The 20066-nt window shown below is 45.4% G+C and overlaps 1 non-coding gene across 1 annotated transcript; it reads right to left on the bottom strand.

Annotated features, from left to right (window-relative positions):
- Positions 1-19731: 19731 nt before the first annotated feature.
- On the bottom strand, positions 19732-19803 carry trnae-uuc (transfer RNA glutamic acid (anticodon UUC)). The gene has a single exon. It is a non-coding gene; the product is annotated as a tRNA-Glu (tRNA).
- Positions 19804-20066: the final 263 nt, after the last annotated feature.

Below are 20066 nucleotides of genomic sequence, written 5' to 3' on the forward strand. Positions count from 1 at the left end.
GCGAGTTCACACTGGGGAGAGGCCGTTCACCTGCTGTCAGTGTGAGAAGGGATTCACTTGGTTATCCAACCTACGGACACACCAGCAAATTCACACTGGGGAGAGGCCGTTCACCTGCTCTCAGTGTGAGAAGGGATTCACTCGGTTATCCCACCTGCGGAAACACCAGCGTGTTCACTCTGGGGAGAGGCCGTTCAACTGCTCTCCGTGTGAGAAGGGATTCACTTGGTTATCCAACCTATGGACACACCAGCAAATTCACACTGGGGAGAGGCCGTTCAACTGCTCTCATTGTGAGAAGGGATTCACTCGGTTATCCCACCTGCGGAAACACCAGCGTGTTCACTCTGGGGAGAGGCCGTTCAACTGCTCTCAGTGTGAGAAGGGATTTATTACTTCATCGATCCTGTGGACACATCAGCGAGTTCACACAGGGGAGAGGCCGTTCACCTGTTCTCAGTGTGGGAAGGGATTCACTCGGTTATCCAACCTGCAGAGGCACCAGCGAGTTCACACAGGGAGAAGGCGTTAACCTGCTCTTAGTGAGAGAAGGGATTCAGATATCCATACACCCTGCAGGAACACTAGTGAATTCACACCTGGAAGAGGCCATTCACCTGCTCTGAGCAGGGGAGACATTCAATGATCCGTCCCAACTACGGAGACACTAGCGAGTTAATTCTGGGGAGAGACCATTCATCTGCTCTCAATGTGGGGAAGGGTATTGTGATTCATCACACGTGTTGTGACTCCAACAAGTTCACAATAAATTACAGATGTTGGCGCCGTTGTTATTGTTTCTGCTCTCACTGACATCCAGGACTGCATTTTGTTCATTCTGACATCTGGTGAATGGTGATGATTGGAGGGTTTCTTTCTGCTGGACTGGCCGGTCTAACACCTCTGCCTCCGGTGGGCTGACCATTTTTGAGGCTAGTTGCGATTACCTGGTTCCAAGTTTGACGAGGAGCACAGAATGAAAAGGTGTTTGCACATTGGAAGATATTTAGTTCCCAAAGCAGCCACGTTGCCATTAAGATGGGCTATGGTGGTTACATGGTTCTTCTGTCTAATTTATCTGGGTGTTTCTCGCAGAAGGAAACTGTCATGGTATGAGGGGCAAGTTGTCTGTGGTAGATTGGGAAATTATAATAAACATACCACTGAAAGTGGCAACGCAGGTGGATAAGGAGCTAAGAGGGCAGGCGGCATGCTTGTCTTCATTGGTCGGGGCATTGAGTATGAAAATTGAGCAAGTCATGCTGCAGCTGTACAGAGCCTTAGTTAGGCCACACGTGGAATATTGCCTATAATTCTGGTCACCACATTACCAAAAGGATGTGGAGGCTTTGGAGAGAGTACAGAGGAGGTTTACCAGGATGTTGCCTGGCCTGGAGGGTATTAGCTGTCAGGAGAGGTTGGATAAACTCGGATTGTTTTCATTCGAGTGATGGAGGATGAGGGACGACCTGATAAAAGTTTACAAAATTCTGAGTGGCACGGACAGAGTGGATAGTCCAAAGCTTTTTCCCAGGTTGGTAAAGTCAATTACCAGATGACATAGGCTTAAGGTGCGAGGGGCAAAGTTTTAAAAATATTTTATTAAGGCATTTATGCTTTTATAACAATAAGCAATACAAATGTAAACATAGTTCAGTGTGTAAACATGCCTCCATCTCCCACTGCTCCCGCCTTATCTGGACACAAAATAGCCTAACTCTTCCCCCCCCCCCCCTATCCCATCACCCCCACCCTCCCCTTTATTGCCTCTGCTGACAGTTTAGTTTTCTCTGAAGAAGTCGATAAACGGCTGCCACCTCCGAACGAACCCTAACGTTGATCCTCTCAGGGCAGGGGCGGATCTACTCTGAGACTAATGAAGCTTCAGCTTCAGGGCCCCTAATCCCAGAGGGGCCCCAGAAGCGACTTTACAAGGCAGTCATAAATTAATTGGCAGGACTTCACTAAAGCAGATAAGTCAGTGCTGGGTCCCAGGTTAAAAGGAAAGTGATTATTCTGCTGCAAAAATGCGATCAGGAAATGCTGAGGATCAAAATTTGCCTCCTCTTCCTAATGTAGCTGTGTCTCGATGAAGAGTGTCACCCCGCGTAAGTGTTTGGGTTAATGCCAGTGTGTGTGTGATTGGGTATTCAAAGAATGCTGATGTGGCCTGGCTCACGGGACTGCTCTCCCCTCATGCACTCTTCACTTGGTCAGTTTCACTCGGGTCACATATTTTGCAGCTGTGTATCGGAGGAATGAGAAAGAGCTGGCTCCAAACCTCAGCACAAACACTGGCGCCCTGCTTTGCTAGTTTTGTCTTCAGCCATAGTGTTGATACATTCTGTCCCAAGGCCCTTTCTCTGCCTTCTTTGAAACGCAAAGCTCACTCAGCCTGGGAACTCACGGTGTGAATTCAGATGCCCCCCTTTGCCGGTTTGCTATTTCACTCTCCCAGCCTTCATCTCAGTTTTTACCAGCAGAACTCTCTGTTGCTGTCTAATTCGTACACAAGTGCGATGTGCTGTGCTGACACCCTGGTCCTGTGCTGTCAGCTCCAATATGCCGAGATATGTTTTTGAATGCACATATTTCATTTTGCTCTCCGGCACTTGGGATGTTGTGAGTGTGTACGGTAGCCCATGCAGCCTCTGCTTTTGTTTCATGAGTTTTCAGGTTTGCCGTAACATGTTATGATTGCTGCACTTGACAATCAATGATAAACAGACAAAAGAAAAAAAACCTTTGCAGTCCTGTGCGTGAGAGCAAACCACAATGTATCCGGTGAAACATTATACAGACAGGTGTCACTGTACCAATGTTCATTATAGAGTCAGAGATACAGGTCTCACTGTACCAGTGTTTATTGTAGAGTCAGTGGCACAGGTCTCACAGCACCAATGTTCATTATAGACATGTATTTGAAGGTTATCTTCTGCTATCATCTTTACTTTCGTTTGTTAAAGAACTCAGAGAAAATTCAGCCGATAGGATTGCACACTATGAATCAGAAGCAAAAGGTTAGTGTGAAGATATCACACAAGTTATTCTGATTCTTCCAAACGCATTGTTACAAGGAAATTTTGAGATGGAACAAGTGGTATTGCTTCTTTGAGAGGAGCTTACAAATTTAGGATAGAAGTTCTATATCAACTCTATGGCTGCTTGATAATCCAGTTACGCAAGAGGATTGACCCATATGAGCAGATTGCGAAAAGGTTAGAGTTCCTCTCAGAATGGTGAACGATTCTGAAATTGATGAGGACAGTATTAAACTTATAATATCGTATTACAAAGATGATATTGACCACAAATTAGTAAACAAGTGTTATCAGTTCAAAGAATATTTGCACCTTAGGAAATCCCAGCACACAGAAGCAAACACGCCATCTAAAATGCAATGCGCACAAGTTCTTCAGCTTATTTGTGAGCAACACCTCATTGAAGTGTTCCTCAATATTACTACTGTGCTTAAGCTGTACTTTACAATGCCTATCACGAGCTATGAAGCAGATCACAAGCTATTAAGCAGAACGGAATTTTTCAAAGCTATCATTTATAAAGAACAAATTTTGGTCTACCATGACTGAAGAGCGCTTAAATTCTTTATGCATATTGTCTCTAGAAAATAACATTGCAAGGAAGCTCTCATATGACAAAGCTGTACGTAAATATGTTGCTAGAAAAAACAGAAAAAAGAGTATTTTGTAAAATGTGCTTCATGTAGTATGTATTCTCATAGGTGTCTAAAATAAAAGATTATATTGACCGTGGTCTTTTCTATGTTTTATTTCATCATTCTATGATGCATCATGCATGTATATAACATTTCCCTAATTTTCATCCCACCAGAACTCGAAAACTATAAGCATAGGAATTTTTTATTCACACCGGTGACTTTGACATGTGAGATAATCCAGTATAGCAATTTTAATCAAAATCTGAGATATAGTGGTTAAAGTTTTAAGAAATTGTGGTGATCTGTCGAGGAACAACCCCATTGAAGAAGATAACAGTGGTTACCCAGACCCCGTTGCTGGTTGCCCCCATAACAGTTCAAGCTTCAGGGCCCCAAAAATGTAGGTCCGCCACTGACTGTGGTTCCTGTGAAACTTGCAACACGACATCCGGCGGACATTCATCAGTAATTCGAAATATCACATTTCAAATTCCAAAACATTGATAGTTAATCTTTTTCGCAATTAGGTTTTGATCAAAATTTGAATAGTTTCCAAAATTTTGTTGATCTTTTTCTCAAGTAAAACTATCACGTTTGCTGAACATGCACAAACTCCCCTGTTTCATACCGTGCAGAAACATTAAAACTTACTCATCTGTAATTATGAGGCAAAGTTTCCTGGTTCAGATTTGTTGTTAAACATGAACAGAACACGTCATCTCACAGCCATGGGATATTTACACTTCCACAAGTTTTGAATGAGATCCTTTCTTCCCCGGCTCCACAGTGGGTGGGAGAGGGACAAGCAGCACGATTTTACCCCAACTCTCCATTCACCCGCTGCCAGCAGAACGCGGGGACTGCAGCTTCAATCAGCGGGTTACTGCCCATCTCAGGGACACTCCAACCAGGAGCAAACCTCCCAATACACCGAGCACAGGCTCAGAAACATGCAGGTAGATTATACCCCGCTCACTTAACCTCCGAGCAGCATTTACACAATCCCTCAGTCAGTGGAACATCCTTTGAGCTTCTTCTGTTGTATTCAGCTCCTGTGACCTCAATGGACTGAACACTTTCAGTTAGACGTCTTGTTGTCATCACGTTGGAGATTTGCACCCAGATCTGGGAGATATTTGTGTCTGTGAGCAATAAAATCTGGCCCAATACCATCCAAATTTTCACTTGCATCAACATCTCTCCCATTTGCAGCCAATCACTGTCCGTTTTTTCCTGCCTCTGTATTTGTTCTCCACCTGCTGCACTTGTGACTTTTTCAGCTCTGATGTGAAACGACAAATGTCATTGAACTGAGTCTGGCAGAGCTATTTTCTGTGAAACTGCGATTCAGCTTCATTGAAGGTTTTGGTGGACAACAATAATTCATCATTCCCTGACCGGGAATCGAACCCGGGCCGCGGCCGCGAATCCTAACCACTAGACCACCAGGGAAACTGACAAGGAAAGTTTTAACCCGGGTTTACAGAATATCATTCACCTTTTATTTTCATTTCGAACTTTTGATTAGAAATATACAAAATAACATTTTTAGAATGAACAGAAGTGACATCTTCAGCCAATCACAACACCGATTGTTGTTCGCTGTAACATGAAATCGACAGTGAGGTGAAATAGTCCCAAAAGCTGCTCATGTGTAACTTCCAATTTCCTAAACCCACCACCCTTATCACTGTGGCTGCTGTGAAACTGACAACACAACATCCGGCGGACATTCATCAGTAATTGGAAATAACTCATTTCAATTTTTGAAAACATTGATAGTTAATCTTTTTCGCAATTAAATTTTGATCAAAATTTGAATAGTTTCCAATTTTTGTTGATCTTTCTCTGAAGTGAAACTATCACGTTTGCTGAACATATACAAACTCCCCTGCTTCACACTGGGCATGAACAATAAAACTTACTCATCTGTAATTATGAGGCAATATTAACACAACACGTCATCTCACAGCCTTGTGACACTTCCACAAGTTTTGAATGAGATTATTTCTTGCCTGGCTCCACAGTGGGTGAGAGAGGGACAAGCAGCAGGATTTTACCCGAACTCTCCATTTACCCGCTGCCAGCAGAACTCTGTGTCTCTACCCGGCTTCAGCAAAGTAATTTAACCTGGCCGATGGCAACGACTAGTAAACCCAATAAAAAGCGGCTTTTCTTCAGGGAAATTATGTGCTCAGACCTTAAAGAAGGCAACCAGAGGTTATTCCAAACAGCAATTTAATATTTGGGGATGCAATCTCCGCAGATTGGCAAACTGTAAATTGTAGAGAAAAAAAAGCTTCCTTTTCTCCGTTACCTGTTGCTATAATGGGCGTGGTGCGCGTTAATAAAACTGAAATAGATATCGACACACTGATTTCTTATCACTGAATTGGATCCGCTCACACTGATGTCCCCCCCCCTGGGGCTCTGGACTAACCTGATTTCTGAACATGGATCGGAGACTTGCTGAACTTTCCTCCCAAGCTCAAGTTAACCACAATTAACTGGACATGTTCAGGACTTTCTTTCTGATGTGGAATTAGCTCAGACACAGTGGAGGCTGCCACGTTTCTGCGGGAATGGACAACAATGAATAGGGGTGCGGTTAAAAGGCAGGGGAATGGCCCTAAATCATGATTCTCATTTGGAGAGCCGGTTCAGACACCATGGATCAATTGGCTTCCTTCTGTGCAGTAACACTTCATTGAAGCTGCGATGGGCACTAAAGTGAAAGTAACCATGGTGAACTGGACCGCCTATGTCCGTTATTTATATCTGACCTTCCTCAATGTGTCCGTCTGTAACTGAACCTCCCAACACTGAATGTAATCGCAATAACTTGGGACTGTCTATTATGAAAGCTGTCGTGTCGAACTGGGCTCAGTGTAACCTTTCTGATCTGGGCGAGTATTCACAATATATATTGATGATTTAGATGAAGGAACAAAATGTAATATTTCCAAATTTGCAGATGACATCAAGTTGGGTGAGCGGGTGAGCTGTGAGGAGAATGCAGAGATCCTATAGTGTGAATTGTACAAGGTGAGTGAGTGGGTAAATGAATGGCAGATGCAGTATAATTGGGATAACTGCGAGGTTATCCACTTTGGTTGTAAAACAAGAAGGCAGATTATTATCTGAATGGCCATAAATTAGAAGAGGGGAATGTGCAATGAGACCTGGGTGTCCTCATACACCAGTCACTGAAGGTAAGCATGCAGGTACAGCAGGCGGTAAAGAAGCCAAATGGCATGCTGGCCTTCAGAGCGAGAGGAATCGAGTACTGGAGCAGGGATGTGTTGCTGCAATTCTACAGGGCCTTGGTAGGCAACACCTAGAATATTGTCTGCAGCTTTGATCTCCTTATCTGAGGAAGGATGTTCTTGTTATAGAGGAAGTGCAGCGAAGGTTTACCAGGCTAATTCCTGGGATGGCAGGACTGAAGTATGAGGAGAGATCGGTTAGGATTTTATTCATTGGAGTTCAGAAGAATAAGGGGGGATTGCATAGAAACCTATAAAATTCTAACAGGACTGGACAGGGTAGATGCAGGAAAGATGTTCCTAATGGTGGTTGTCCAGAACCAGGGGTATGAGGTTACGAGGTTAACGATTTAGGACAGAGATGAGGAGAAATTTCTTCACACAAAGATGGTAAGCCTGTGGAATTCGTTACCGCAATTGAGTCCAAAACATTGTATGGCTTCGAGGAGCAGTTATATATAACGCTTTGGGCTAAGGGACCAAAGGAGATATGGGGGAAGGAGGGATTTGGCTCCTGAGTTGGATGTTGAACCATGATCATACTGAATGGCGGAGTGGGCTTGAAGGGACGAAAGGCCTCCTCCTCCTGCTCCCATTTTTTCTATGTTTCTATGAATGTAACGGTGCTGAACTCGAACTTCCCACATTGAAACCAACTGGACGTAGCTGGAAATGCTCCTAATTAATATACAGATGTTTGAATGAAGCTGGGTGCACAGTTTCAGAGTTATTTGTAAAAGGGGCTGTGCTGCCATCTCATCACTGGCACTGAGTAAATAATCACGGGGAGAACCTGACCGTGTTTCCCATTAGGGCTCTGGTCAATCATCCATTAAACCACTAACTCAGCATTATCGGCTTGAAGCCGCGCACACGTCCTGTTTTCATCATTCCAACCCAACGTTTATTATTCTGTTATAGTTAATGAAGGGATGGAATTGGGAGCATTCTGTCTCTCTGTCTATTTTAAGTTGCAGCTGTGTCAGAACATCTGTAAAGTCTGGCAGCAGCTGCACTAATAAGACCATAAGATATAAGAGCTGAAATAGGCCACTCGGCCCATCGAGTCTACTCCGCCATTCAATCATGGCTAATATTTTTCTCATCCCCATTCTCCTGCCTTCTCCCCATAACCCTTGATACCCTTATTAATCAGGATCCTGGGCAGCACGGTGGCGCAGTGGTTAGGCCTCATAGCGCCGAGGTCCCAGATTCGATCCCAGCTCTGGGTCACTGACCATGTGGAGTTTGCACATTCTCCCCGTGTTTGTGCGGGTTTCACCTCCACAACCCAAAGATGTGCAGGGTAGGTGGATTGGACAAGCTAAATTGCCGCTTAATTGTAAACAATGAATTGACTACTCTAATTTTTTTTTTTTTAAATTAATCAAGAACCTATCTATCTCTGTCTTAAAGGCACTCAGTGATTTGGCCTCCACAGCCTTCTGCGACAAAGAGTTCCACAGATTCACCACCCTCTGGCTGAAGAAATTCTTCCTCATCTCTGTTTTAAAGGATCATCCATTTAGCCTGAGATGGTGTCCTCTGGTCTTTAAGACAGAGACAGATAGATTTTTGATCAATAGGGGGTTCAGGAGTTATGGGGCGAAGGCAGGAGAATGGGGATGAGAAAAATATCAGCCATGCTTGAATGGCGGAGCAGACTCGATGGGCCGAGTGGCCTAATTCTGCTCCCATGTCTTATGGTCTTATGGTCATTGCGGGCATCTTGCTCCAAATGGCCCTTTATCATCTGTCAGTTCTTCTGGCTCAGGTTGACACCAAAAGGCTCAGGCAGCTATGAGGAGAAGGTCTCAGAGTTAACAGTGGGTTCAGCCAACATCACTACTCAAATTCTTAAATCAATAATTGTCCCTTCGCTGCTCTCAGCTTGAGAATTTTATCAAACAATGTGATTGACGAGTTTACGAACGGGGTGATAGAACATAGAACATTACAGCGCAGTACAGGCCCTTCGGCCCTCGATGTTGCACCGACCTGTGAAACCACTCTAAAGCCCATCTACACTAATCCCTTATCGTCCATATGTCTATCCAATGACCATTTGAAAGCCCTTAGTGTTGGCGGCAGGGCATTCCACGCCCTTACTACTCTCTGAGTAAAGAACCTACCTCTGACATCTGTCTTACATCTATCTCCCCTCAATTTAAAGCTCTGTCCCCTCGTGCTAGACATCAACATCCGAGGAAGAAGGCTCTCACTGTCCACCCTATCCAATCCTCTGATAATCTTGTATGCCTCAATTAAGTCACCTCTTAACCTTCTCTCTAATGAAAACAGCCTCAAGTCCCTCAGCCTTTCCTCATAAGATCTTCCCTCCATACCAGGCAACATTCTAGTAAATCTCCTCTGCACCCTTTCCAATGCTTCCACATCCTTCCTATAATGCGGCGACCAGAATTGCACGCAATACTCCAAATGGGGCCGCACCAGTTTTGTACAGCTGCAACATGACCTCATGGCTCCGAACCTCAATCCCTCTACCAATAAAAGCTAACACACCGTACGCCTTATTAACAACCCTCTCAGCCTGGGTGGCAACTTTCAGGGATCTATGTACATGGACACCGAGATCTCTCTGCTCATCCACACTGCCAAGAATCTTACCATTAGCCCAGTACTCTGTCTTCCTGTTATTCCTTCCAAAATGAATCACCTCACACTTTTCTGCATTAAACTCCATTTGCCACCTCTCAGCCCAGTGCTGCAGCTTATCTATGTCCCTCTGTAACTTGTAACATCTGTCCGCACCGTCCACAACTCCACCGACTTTAGTATCATCTGCAAATTTACTCACCCATCCTTCTACACCCTCCTCCAGGTCATTTATAAAAATGACAAACAGCAGTGGCCCCAAAACAGATCCTTGTGGCCACCACTAGTAACTGGACTCCAGTCCGAACATTTCCCATCAACCACCATCCTTTGTCTTCTTCCAGCTAGCCAATTTCTGATCCAAACTGCTAAATCACCCTGAATCCCATGCCTCCGTGGTTTCTGCAGTAGCCTACCGTGGGGAACCTTATCAAACGCTTTACTGAAATCCATATACACCACATCAACTGCTTTACCCTCATCCACATGTTTGGTCACCTTCTCAAAGAACTCAATAAAGTTTGTGAAGCAAGACCTACCCTTCACAAAACCGTGTTGACTACCTCTAATCAAATTATTCCTTTCCAGGTGATTATACATCCTATCTCTTATAAACCTTTCCAAGATTTTGCCCACAACAGAAGTAAGGCTCTATAGTTACCGGAGTTGTCTCTACTCCCCTTCTTGAACAAGGGAACAACATTTGCTATCCTCCAGTCTTCTGGCACTATTCATGTAGACAAAGATGACTTAAAGATCAAAGCCAAAGGCTCAGCAATCTCCTACCTAGCTTCCCAGAGAATCCTAGGATAACTCCCATCCGGCCCAGGGGACTTATCTATTTTCACACTTTCCAGAATTACTAACACCTCCTCCTTATGAACCTCAAGCCCTTCTAGTCTAGAAGCCTGAATTTCAGTATTCTCCTCGACAACATTGTCTTTTTCCTGTGTGAAGACTGACAAAAAATATTCATTTAGCACCTCTCCTATCTCCTCGGACTCCAAGCACAACTTCCCACTACTGTCCTTGACTGGCCCTACTCTTACCCTAGTCATTCGTTTATTCCTGACATATCTATAGAAAGCTTTAGGATTATCCTTGATCCTACCTGCCAAAGACTTCTCATGTCCCCTCCTGGCTCTTCTTAGCTCTCTCTTTAGGTCCTTCCTAGCTAACTTGTAACTCTCGAGCGCCCTAACTGAACCTTCATGTCTCATCTTTACATAAGCCTCCTTCTTCCTCTTGACAAATGTTTCGACTGCTTTAGTAAACCACGGTTCCCTTGCTCGACCACTTCCTCCCTGCCTGACAGGTACATACTTATCAAGGACACGCAGTAGCTGTTCCTTGAACAAGCTCCACATTTCCATTGTGCCGATGCCCTGCAGTTTTCCTCTCCATCCAATGCATCCTAAGTCTTGCCTCATCGCATCATAATTGCCTTTCCCCCAGATATAACTCTTGCCCTGCGGTATATACCTTTCCCTTTCCATCACTAAAGTAAACGTAATCGAATTGTGGTCATTATCACCAAAGCGCTCACCTACCTCCAAATCTAACACCTGTCCTGGTTCATTACCCAGTACCAAATACAATATGGCCTCGCCTCTCATTGGCCTATCTACATACTGTGTCAGGAAACCCTCCTGCACACATTGGACAAAAACGGACCCATCTAAAGTACTCGAACTATAGAGTTTCCAGTCAATATTTGGAAACTGAAAGTCCCGCATAACAACTACCCTGTTGCTTTCGCTCCTATCCAGAATCATCTTTGCAATCCTTTCCTCTACATCTCTGGAACTTTTCGGAGGCTACAGAAAACCCCTAACAGGGTGACCTCTCCTTTCCTGTTTCTAACCTCAGCCCATACTACCTCAGCCGAGTCCTCATCAAACGTCCTTTCTGCCACCGTAATACTGTCCTTGACTAACAATGCCACTCCTCCCCCTCTTTTACCACCTTCCCTGTGCTTACTGGAATATCTAAACCCCGGCACCTGCAACAACCTGTAGCCACTTAAAATGGCCAACTCCCGATTCAAAATGGCGAACGGCAAAGGCCGATGGGAAAATCAGGCAATAAGACTAAAACGAGCAGCTGCAGGTTGGCTGTGTATTTACCTCTGGAAAGGCCAGACACTATCGATACCTGCAACCATCAGCATAACAAAACAACAGCCACCTGCATACTAATGAGCAATCCCCGGGAACAATAGGCAACACTTAGACACACAAAGCAAAACCAGACTCTTCGGCGCCAGCAGAAGCCTATACAAAAGGAGGTGAACGAGCACCTCAAGGCCGCCCATCGATCAGGGAACCGCTCCAGCGTTGGAGAAAATCGAACCAAGCGATTGGGACAAAGTCCAATCACTTGGGACCAGGTACAGGGTCCGCCCCGAAAGGCGGGAAGCCCCTGGGAACTATAAGAATTGAGCCCCAAGTTCAAGTCGCTGTCTTCTCCACGTCCTCTCCAGCTTCACGCTTCAGCAGCTCCTCTTCAGCTCTTCGTCCTGCCCGGGTCACCCAGCAACAACGAACCAACAGTGACCATGACTGGCGCAGTGACGATCGAACCTGTAAGTCTTACTTCAATGCGCTCTATGAGATAGGCGCTCCTAGCTACCAATCTGTACCAACTTCGAATCCCGCAGGCTCAGAACCCGAATGAAAGGCCATTTGTTTCCCTGACCTGGTGGGCCAGTTTCAAGTTAAGTATAGGCCTGTTAGTTGTAGAAGTAGCTTAGACATAGAATTTGTGCATGAGTAGCGATTACTGTGTATAATAAATGTGCTATGATTTAAACCTTACTAATCGGTGTGTTGGATTATTGATCATTACTCGGACTTGAACCACGTGGCGGTATCATAAAGATACCTGGCGACTCAGGAGCAAAGGTAATAAAACAGAGCAATTGAATTAAGGCAAAGTTAACAACAAACCATTCCTGGCCCTGCTCTGTCCATGTCTCCGAAATGGCCACAACATCGAAGTCCCAGGTACCAACCCATTCCGCAAGTTCACCCACTTTATTCTGGATGCTCCTGGCATTGAAGAAGACACACTTTAAACCACCTTCCTGCCTGCTGGTACACTCCTGCAACTTTGAAACCTTACTCATGACCTCACTACTCTCAACCTCCTGTATACTGGAGCTACAATTCAGGTTCCCAAGCCCCTGCTGAACTAGTTTAAACCCTCCCGAAGAGCATTAGCAAATTTCCCCCCCCCCCCCCCCCAGGATATTGGAACCCCTCTGGTCCAGGTGTAGACCATCCCGTTTGTAGAGGTCCCACCAACCCCAGAATGAGCCCCAATTATCCAGAATTCTGAAACCCTCCCTCCTGCACTATCCCTGTAGCCACGTGTTCAACTCCTCTCTCTCCCTATTCCTAGTCTCGCTATCACGTGGCACGGGTAACAACCCAGAGATAATAACTCTGTTTGTCCTAGATCTAAGTTTCCACCCTAGCTCCCTGAATTCCTGTCTTACATCCCTATCCCTTTTCCTACCTATGTCGTTGGTACCTATGTGGACCACGACTTGGGGCTGCTCCCACTTAAGGATCCCGAAAACATGATCCGAGACATCACGCACCCTGGCACCTGGGAGGCAACACGCCAACCGCGAGTCTCTCTCGTTCCCACAGAATCTCCTATCTATCCCCCTAACTATGGAGTCTCCAATGACTAATGCTCTACTCCTCTCCCCACTTCCCTTCTGAGCAACAGGGGCAGACTCTGTGCCAGAGACCTGTACCCGATGGCTTAGCCCTGGTATGCCCCCTCCCCCCAACAGTGTCCAATGCGGTATACTTGTTACTAAGGGGAACGACCACAGGGGATCCCTGTACTGACTGCTTCCTCCCAGCCCCTCTCACCGTCACCCATTTATCTTTATTCTTCGGAGTAACTACATCCCTGAAGCTTCTATCTATGACCACCTCTGCCTCCCGAATGATCCGAAGTTCATCCAGCTCCAGCTCCAGTTCCCTAACGCGGTTTCTGAGGAGCTGGAGATGGGTGTACTTCCCACAGATGAAATCAGGAGGGACACTGACGGCGTCCCTCACCTCAAACATTCTGCAGGAGGAACATTGCACTACCTTCCCTGCCATCCCCTTTAGATAAAAAAAGAAAAAGAAAGAAAGAGCTTACCTGTTATTCACTCCCCTTCTCAGCAAGCACTCACTCAGCAACCACTGCGCCCCGCACAATAATACCTGAGGGAAAATAAAATAAAAACTACTTACCAGTCACCAGCCAATCCCTTACCTGCAGGCCGTGACATCACAGTTCAACTTCTTTCTACTTCTGCCTGCTGTCGAGCCTTCCTCTTGATCTTTAAAGCGGTTGTTTTTTTGGGGTTAGATGAGTGAAGAAGTGTTTTGGGTTTAAGTGTCACTTGACAACAACTCCTCCACAAACCACCTTCAAGTTAGGGTGAGCACAACGGCGTATGCAAATTTTCCCCGCAACAGCCAATCAGCAGCTCCGCTCTACTGACCTCTGCTGGATGCTTGTCTTCACTTGAACAGCTAGGGTCTCTTTCTCAGGTACACCTTCAAGTTAGGGTGAGCACAACGGCATATGCAAATTTCCCCCGCAACAGCCAATCAGCAATCAGCCAATCAGCAGCTCCGCTCTAATGATAGTTTTCAATTCATTCACATGAAGAGATCGCTTAAAGTCCGAGCCGGATATAACACATTTTAAATACAAGTGTTGTTATTAATTTATTTTTGGGCTCTGTTATTGCATATATTATTCGTGCGGCACAGTGGTTAGCACTGCTGCCTCACAGCGCCATGGCCACAGGTTCAGTTCCGCCCTGTGTGGAGGTTGTTCTCCCCATAGTGCGTGGGTTTCCTGTGGGTGCTCCGGTTTTCTCCCACAGTCCAAAGATGTGATGGTTAGGTGGATTGGCCATGCTAAATTGTCCCTGAATCTGAAAGGTTTAGATGGGGTTACAGGATTATGGAGATAGGCTGGGGGAGTGGGCCTGGGTGCTCTTTCAGAGGGTTGGTGCAGACTCAATGAGCCGAATGGCCTTCTTCTGTACTGTAGGGATTCTATTCTGTAAAGTATAAAGTATTTAGAGATGTTGTGTAATGCGTTATTGATTTTATTTTTTCTACTTGATGTGGTGCCCATGAGTTTGGTTCATGTTATTTCTGGTAACCGTTATGTTCTCCGGCATGGTCTACTAGATTATTGTACATTGTTGTATCATTCACACAGTTCAGTGATAATAAAATACATTCGCGGCGATTTTTAGCACAGAAAAGGAGTTGGTCATGTAAGCCCAATTTAAAAAAAGGGAGGGAGGGAGAAAACGGGGAATCATAGACCGGCTAGCCTGACATCAGTGGAGAGAATACTGGAGTCAATTACTATGGATGAAATAACTGAACCATTTGGAAAGTGGGACAGGATCGGTCCAAGTCAAGATGGATTCACTAAAGGGAAATCATGCTTGACAGACCTTCTGGAATTTTTGAGGATGTGACCAGAGTGGACAATGGTGAAGCAGTGGATGTTGTGTATCCGGACTTTCAAAAGGTTTTTGACAAGCTCCCACATACGAGATTAGTGAGCAAAATTAAAACTCATGGTATGGGGCGGCAGGTTGGGGGTGGGGGGGGTGGGGGGTGTTGGGGGGGGGGTGGGGGGGGGGTCGGTGGTAATGTATTGACGTGGATAGAGAACTGGTTGGCAGACAGGAATCAGAGAGTGGGAATAAATGGGTCATTTTCAGAGTGGCAGGAAGTGACTAGTGGGGTACTGCAGGGTTCAGTGCTGGGATCCCAACTGTTCACAAAATACACTAATGATTTGGACGAAGGAATTGCATGCAATATCTCCAAATGTGCAAATGACACTAAGCTGGGTGGCAGAGTGTGCAGTGAGAAGGATGCAAAGAGGCTGCAGGGTGACTTCGACAGGCTGGCTGAGTGGGCATATACTTGGCAAATGCAATATAAAATGGGTAAATGTGAGGTTATCCACTTTGGTGGCAAACGCAGGAAGGCAGATTATTATCTGAATGGTGGCAGTTTAGGAACAGGGGAAGTGTAACGAGGCCTGGGTGACATGGTGGAACAGTCGCTGAAGGTTGGCATACAGGTACAGCAGGTGGTGAGGAAAGCTAATGGCGTGCTGGCCTTCATAGCGAGAGGATTTGAGTATAGGAGTAGGGATGTCTTGCTGCAGTTATATAGGGCCTTAGTGAGGCCACACCTTGAGTATTGTGTGCAGTTTTGGTGTCCGAGTTTGAGGAAGGACATCCTTACTATTGAGGGTTTCCAGCGAATGTTCATCTTACTAATTCACAGGATGGCAGGACTGACATTTGAAAGACAGGATCGACTGGGCTTGTACTCACTGGAGTTTAGAAGAACGAGAGGGGATCTCATAGAAACATAGAAAATCCTGATGGGACTGGACAGGCTAAATGCGGGAAGAATGTTCCCGATGTTCGGAACTTCCAGAACTAGGGGGTCCCAGCCTAAGAATAAGGGGTAAGCCACTCAGGACTGAGGTGAGGAAGAACGTCTTCTCTCGGAGAGTTGTGAGCTTGTGGAATTCTCTGCCACAGAAAGCTGTTGGGTCCAGTTCATCGGATATATTCAAGAGGGAGCTGGGATTGGCCCTTGCAGCTAAAGGGATCAAGGGTATGGAGAGAGAGTGGGAGTGGGATACTGAATTTGCATGATCAGCCATGATCGTATTGAATGGTGGTACAGGCTCGAAGGGCCGAATGGCCTACTCCTGCACCTATTTTCTATGTTTCTATGTCGGGGTTGAGCATTGACAAGAAAGTACCAAGAGAAAAGGTGGAGATTTCACACATAAGCCACTAGAATTATGATTTTTCTTTGAATGTATGTGTAATTTAGCTGCTGTCGTAATCTCACCAGCACACATTCTACGCATCCATCTCTCTCTCTTTATTTCCTAATTGTTGCAGCAAACTTGGCAGCGATCGTGATCCTGTCCCGAGGAAGATGTGGCTACTCCCGATGTATCACCTGCTACTTGGTGTCTATGGCAGTGTCAGACTTCACAGTCATTGTTAGCTCTGTAATACTAAACCGGATTGCTGGCATTTATTTCCCATTCACTTTCCTGTCCATCACACACGTATGTCGTTGCCGTGCTGTCCTAAACTGCACAGTGTTTGGAGTTTCTGTCTGGCTAACAGTGGCTTTCACCTTTGACAGATACGTGGCAATTTGTTGCAAAATCTGAAAACAAAATATTGCAGAGCGAAGCCAGCGGCAGTTGCCATCGTGGCAATTTGTATATGTTGCTTTTTTGCATCTTCTTTCCTGTATTTGATTTATAAACCGTTGTACATAATTAATGACGTGCCCTGGTTCTGCAGTGTAAAGGTCATGTTTTACACATCACCAGTATGGATCGCATATGACTGGATAATCCGCATTTCCACTTGGCTCTCATTCATTCTGATTATATTGCTCAATGCTCTGACCATCAGAAACATCCGAGTGGCCAACAGAGCCCGCAGGAGACTCAGGAGCCAGAACAATGGAGAGAATGAGAGTGACCCGGAGATGGAGAAGCGGAGAAAGTCCATTGTTTTACTGGTCGCCATCTCGGGCAGCTTCATCCTGTCCTATGTGTTAACTGTGATTGCCTTCCTCTACGTTAGGATTGCGGGAACTACTTATTTCTCTGGCTCCAACTTCGAGGAATCAAATTATATTCTGGAGGAAAGCGGAATTATCTTGCAGGTGCTCAGTTACTGCAGCAACCCGTTTATTTATGCTGGGACACAGAGTAAATTCCGAGACGAGTTAAGGAATGGGGTGAAATATCCATTCATTCTGATCCGGAAAATATTTAAATAATGCCAACAGTCCAATGCTGTAATAATTCACCGTTATCGTCCACGTATAAATATTATCCAATCCCAGTTACATTGTCATATTTTGTGTCGTTTATCCTCTGAACGATTTTAGAAATATACAAGCCTGATCACCGCACAATTCAGATTTTAACCTCTTTTCAGTTAGTTGCCAATTCTCTTTCCCGGAGACTCACTGTGTGTGTGGGATGCTCTGTATTGAAGTGATCCTGAATTTACACAGTTCAACCTCTGGTGTGACCTAGGAACCAACTTCCACCAAACAATGGCATTTACCAAATTCAAACAAAATCTGGCCGAATACCAGCCAGATTTTCGCTTGCGTCAGCATCTCTCTCACCTTGCAGCCAATCACTGTCCGTTTCTTCCTGCCTCTGTATTTGTTCTCCACCTGGCTCCACAGTGGGTGAGAGAGGGACAAGCAGCAGGATTTTACCCGAACTCTCCATTCACTTGCTGCCAGCAGAACGCGGGGACTGCAGCTTCAATCAGCGGGTTACTGCCCATCCCGGGTACACTCCAACCAGGAGCAAAGCTCCCAATACACCGAGCACAGGCTCAGAAACATGCAGGTACATTATACCCCGCTCACTTAACCTCCGAGCAGCATTTACACAATCCCTCAGTGAGTGGCCCTTCCTTTGAGCTTCTTCTGTTGTATTCAGCTCCTGTGGCCTCAATGGACTGAATTATTTCAGTTCGAAGTTTTCTTGTCATCACGCCCGAGATTCGGACCCTGATCTGGAGGATAATTGTGTCGGTGTGAGCAACAAAATCTGGCCCAATAACACGCAGATTTGCGCTTGCGTCAACATTTCTCTCACTTGCAGCCAATCACTGTCCGTTTCTTCCTGTCTCTGTATTTGTTCTCGACCTGACTTTTTCAGCTCTGATGTGAAACGACAAATATCACTTAACTGATTCTGGCAGAGCTCTTTTCTGTGAAACTGCGATTCAGCTTCGTTGAACGGTTTGGTAGACAACAATAAAGCATCGTTCCCTGACCGGGAATTGAACGAGGGCCGCGGCGAGAGCGCCGAATCCTGACCACTAGACTACCAGGGAAACTGACAAACAGGGTTTTAATCCGTCTGACAGTATATAATTCGCCTTTCATTCTTATTTCCCAGTTTTAATTAGAAATATACAAAATTACATGTTTAGAATGAACAGAAGTGAAATCGTCAGACAATCACAACAGCAATTGTTGTTCGCTGGACCACGAAATCGACAGTGAAGTGAGATAGCCCAACAAGCTGCTCATGTGTAACTTCCAATTTCCAAAACCCACCAACTTGATCACTGTGGCTCCTGTGAAACTTACAACGCAACATCCGGCGGACATTCATCAGTAAATAGAAATAACTCATTTTAGTTGTTAAAAACATTTTTTGTCGCAATTAAGTTTTGATCAAAATTTGAAGTTTCCAGTTTATGTTGATCTTTTTCTGAAGTGAAACTGTCACGTTTGCTGAACATACACAAACTCCCCTGTTTCAGACAGGGCACGAACATTAAAACTTACTCATCTGTAATTAGGAGGCAAAGCTTCCTCATTCCGATTTGTTGTTAAACATTAACACAACACGTCATCTCACAGCCTTGTGACATTTACACTTTTGGAAGGTGTTTCTCTCTTCCCCGGCTCCACAGTGGGTGAGAGAGGGACAAGCAGCAGGATTTTACCCTAATTCTCCATTCACCCGCTGCCAGCAGAACGCGGGGACTGCAGCTTCAATCAGCGGCTAACTGCCCATCACGGGGACACTGTAACCAGGAGCAAAGCTCCCAATACACCGAGCACAGGCTCAGAAACATGCAGGTAGATTATACCCCGCTCAGTTAACCTCCGAGCAGCATTTACACAATCCCTCAGTGAGTATCATTTCCTTTGAGCTTCTTCTGCTGTATTCAGCTCCTGTGACCTCAATGGACTGAATAATTTGAGTTCGAAGTTTTCTTGTCATCACGCCCGAGATTCGGACCCTGATCGGGGGGGGGGGGGGGGGGGAGATTATTGTGTCTGTGTGAGCATCAGATTCTGGCCCAATACCACTCAAATTTTCGCTTGCTTCATAATCTCTCTCACTTTGCAGCCAATCACTGTCCGTTTCTTCCTGCCCCTGTCTTTGTTCTCCACCTGCTGCACTTGTGACTTTTTCAGCTCTGATGTGAAACAACAAATGTCACTGAACTGATTCTGGCAGAGCTCTTTTCTGTGAAACTGCGATTCAGCTTCATTGAACATTTTGCTGGACAACAATAATTCATCATTCCCTGACCGGGAATAGAACCCGGACCGCGGCGGTGAAAGCGCCGAATCCTAACCACTAGACCACCAGGGAAACTAACGACAAAAAATGTAACCTGGGTTGACAGTATATCACTCACCTTTTATTTTGATTTCCGAGTTTTCATTAGAAGTATACAAAATTACATGTTTAAAATGAACACAAGTGACATCTTCAGCCAATCACAACACCGATTGTTGTTCGCTGTAGCATGAAATCGACAGTGAGGTGAAATAGTCCCAAAAGCTGCTCATGTATAACTTCCAATTTCCTAAACCCACCAACCTTATCACTGTGGCCCCTGTGAAACTGACAAC

The sequence above is a fragment of the Scyliorhinus torazame genome, chromosome 5, assembly GCF_047496885.1.
Source record: "Scyliorhinus torazame isolate Kashiwa2021f chromosome 5, sScyTor2.1, whole genome shotgun sequence".
NCBI lineage: Eukaryota > Metazoa > Chordata > Chondrichthyes > Carcharhiniformes > Scyliorhinidae > Scyliorhinus > Scyliorhinus torazame.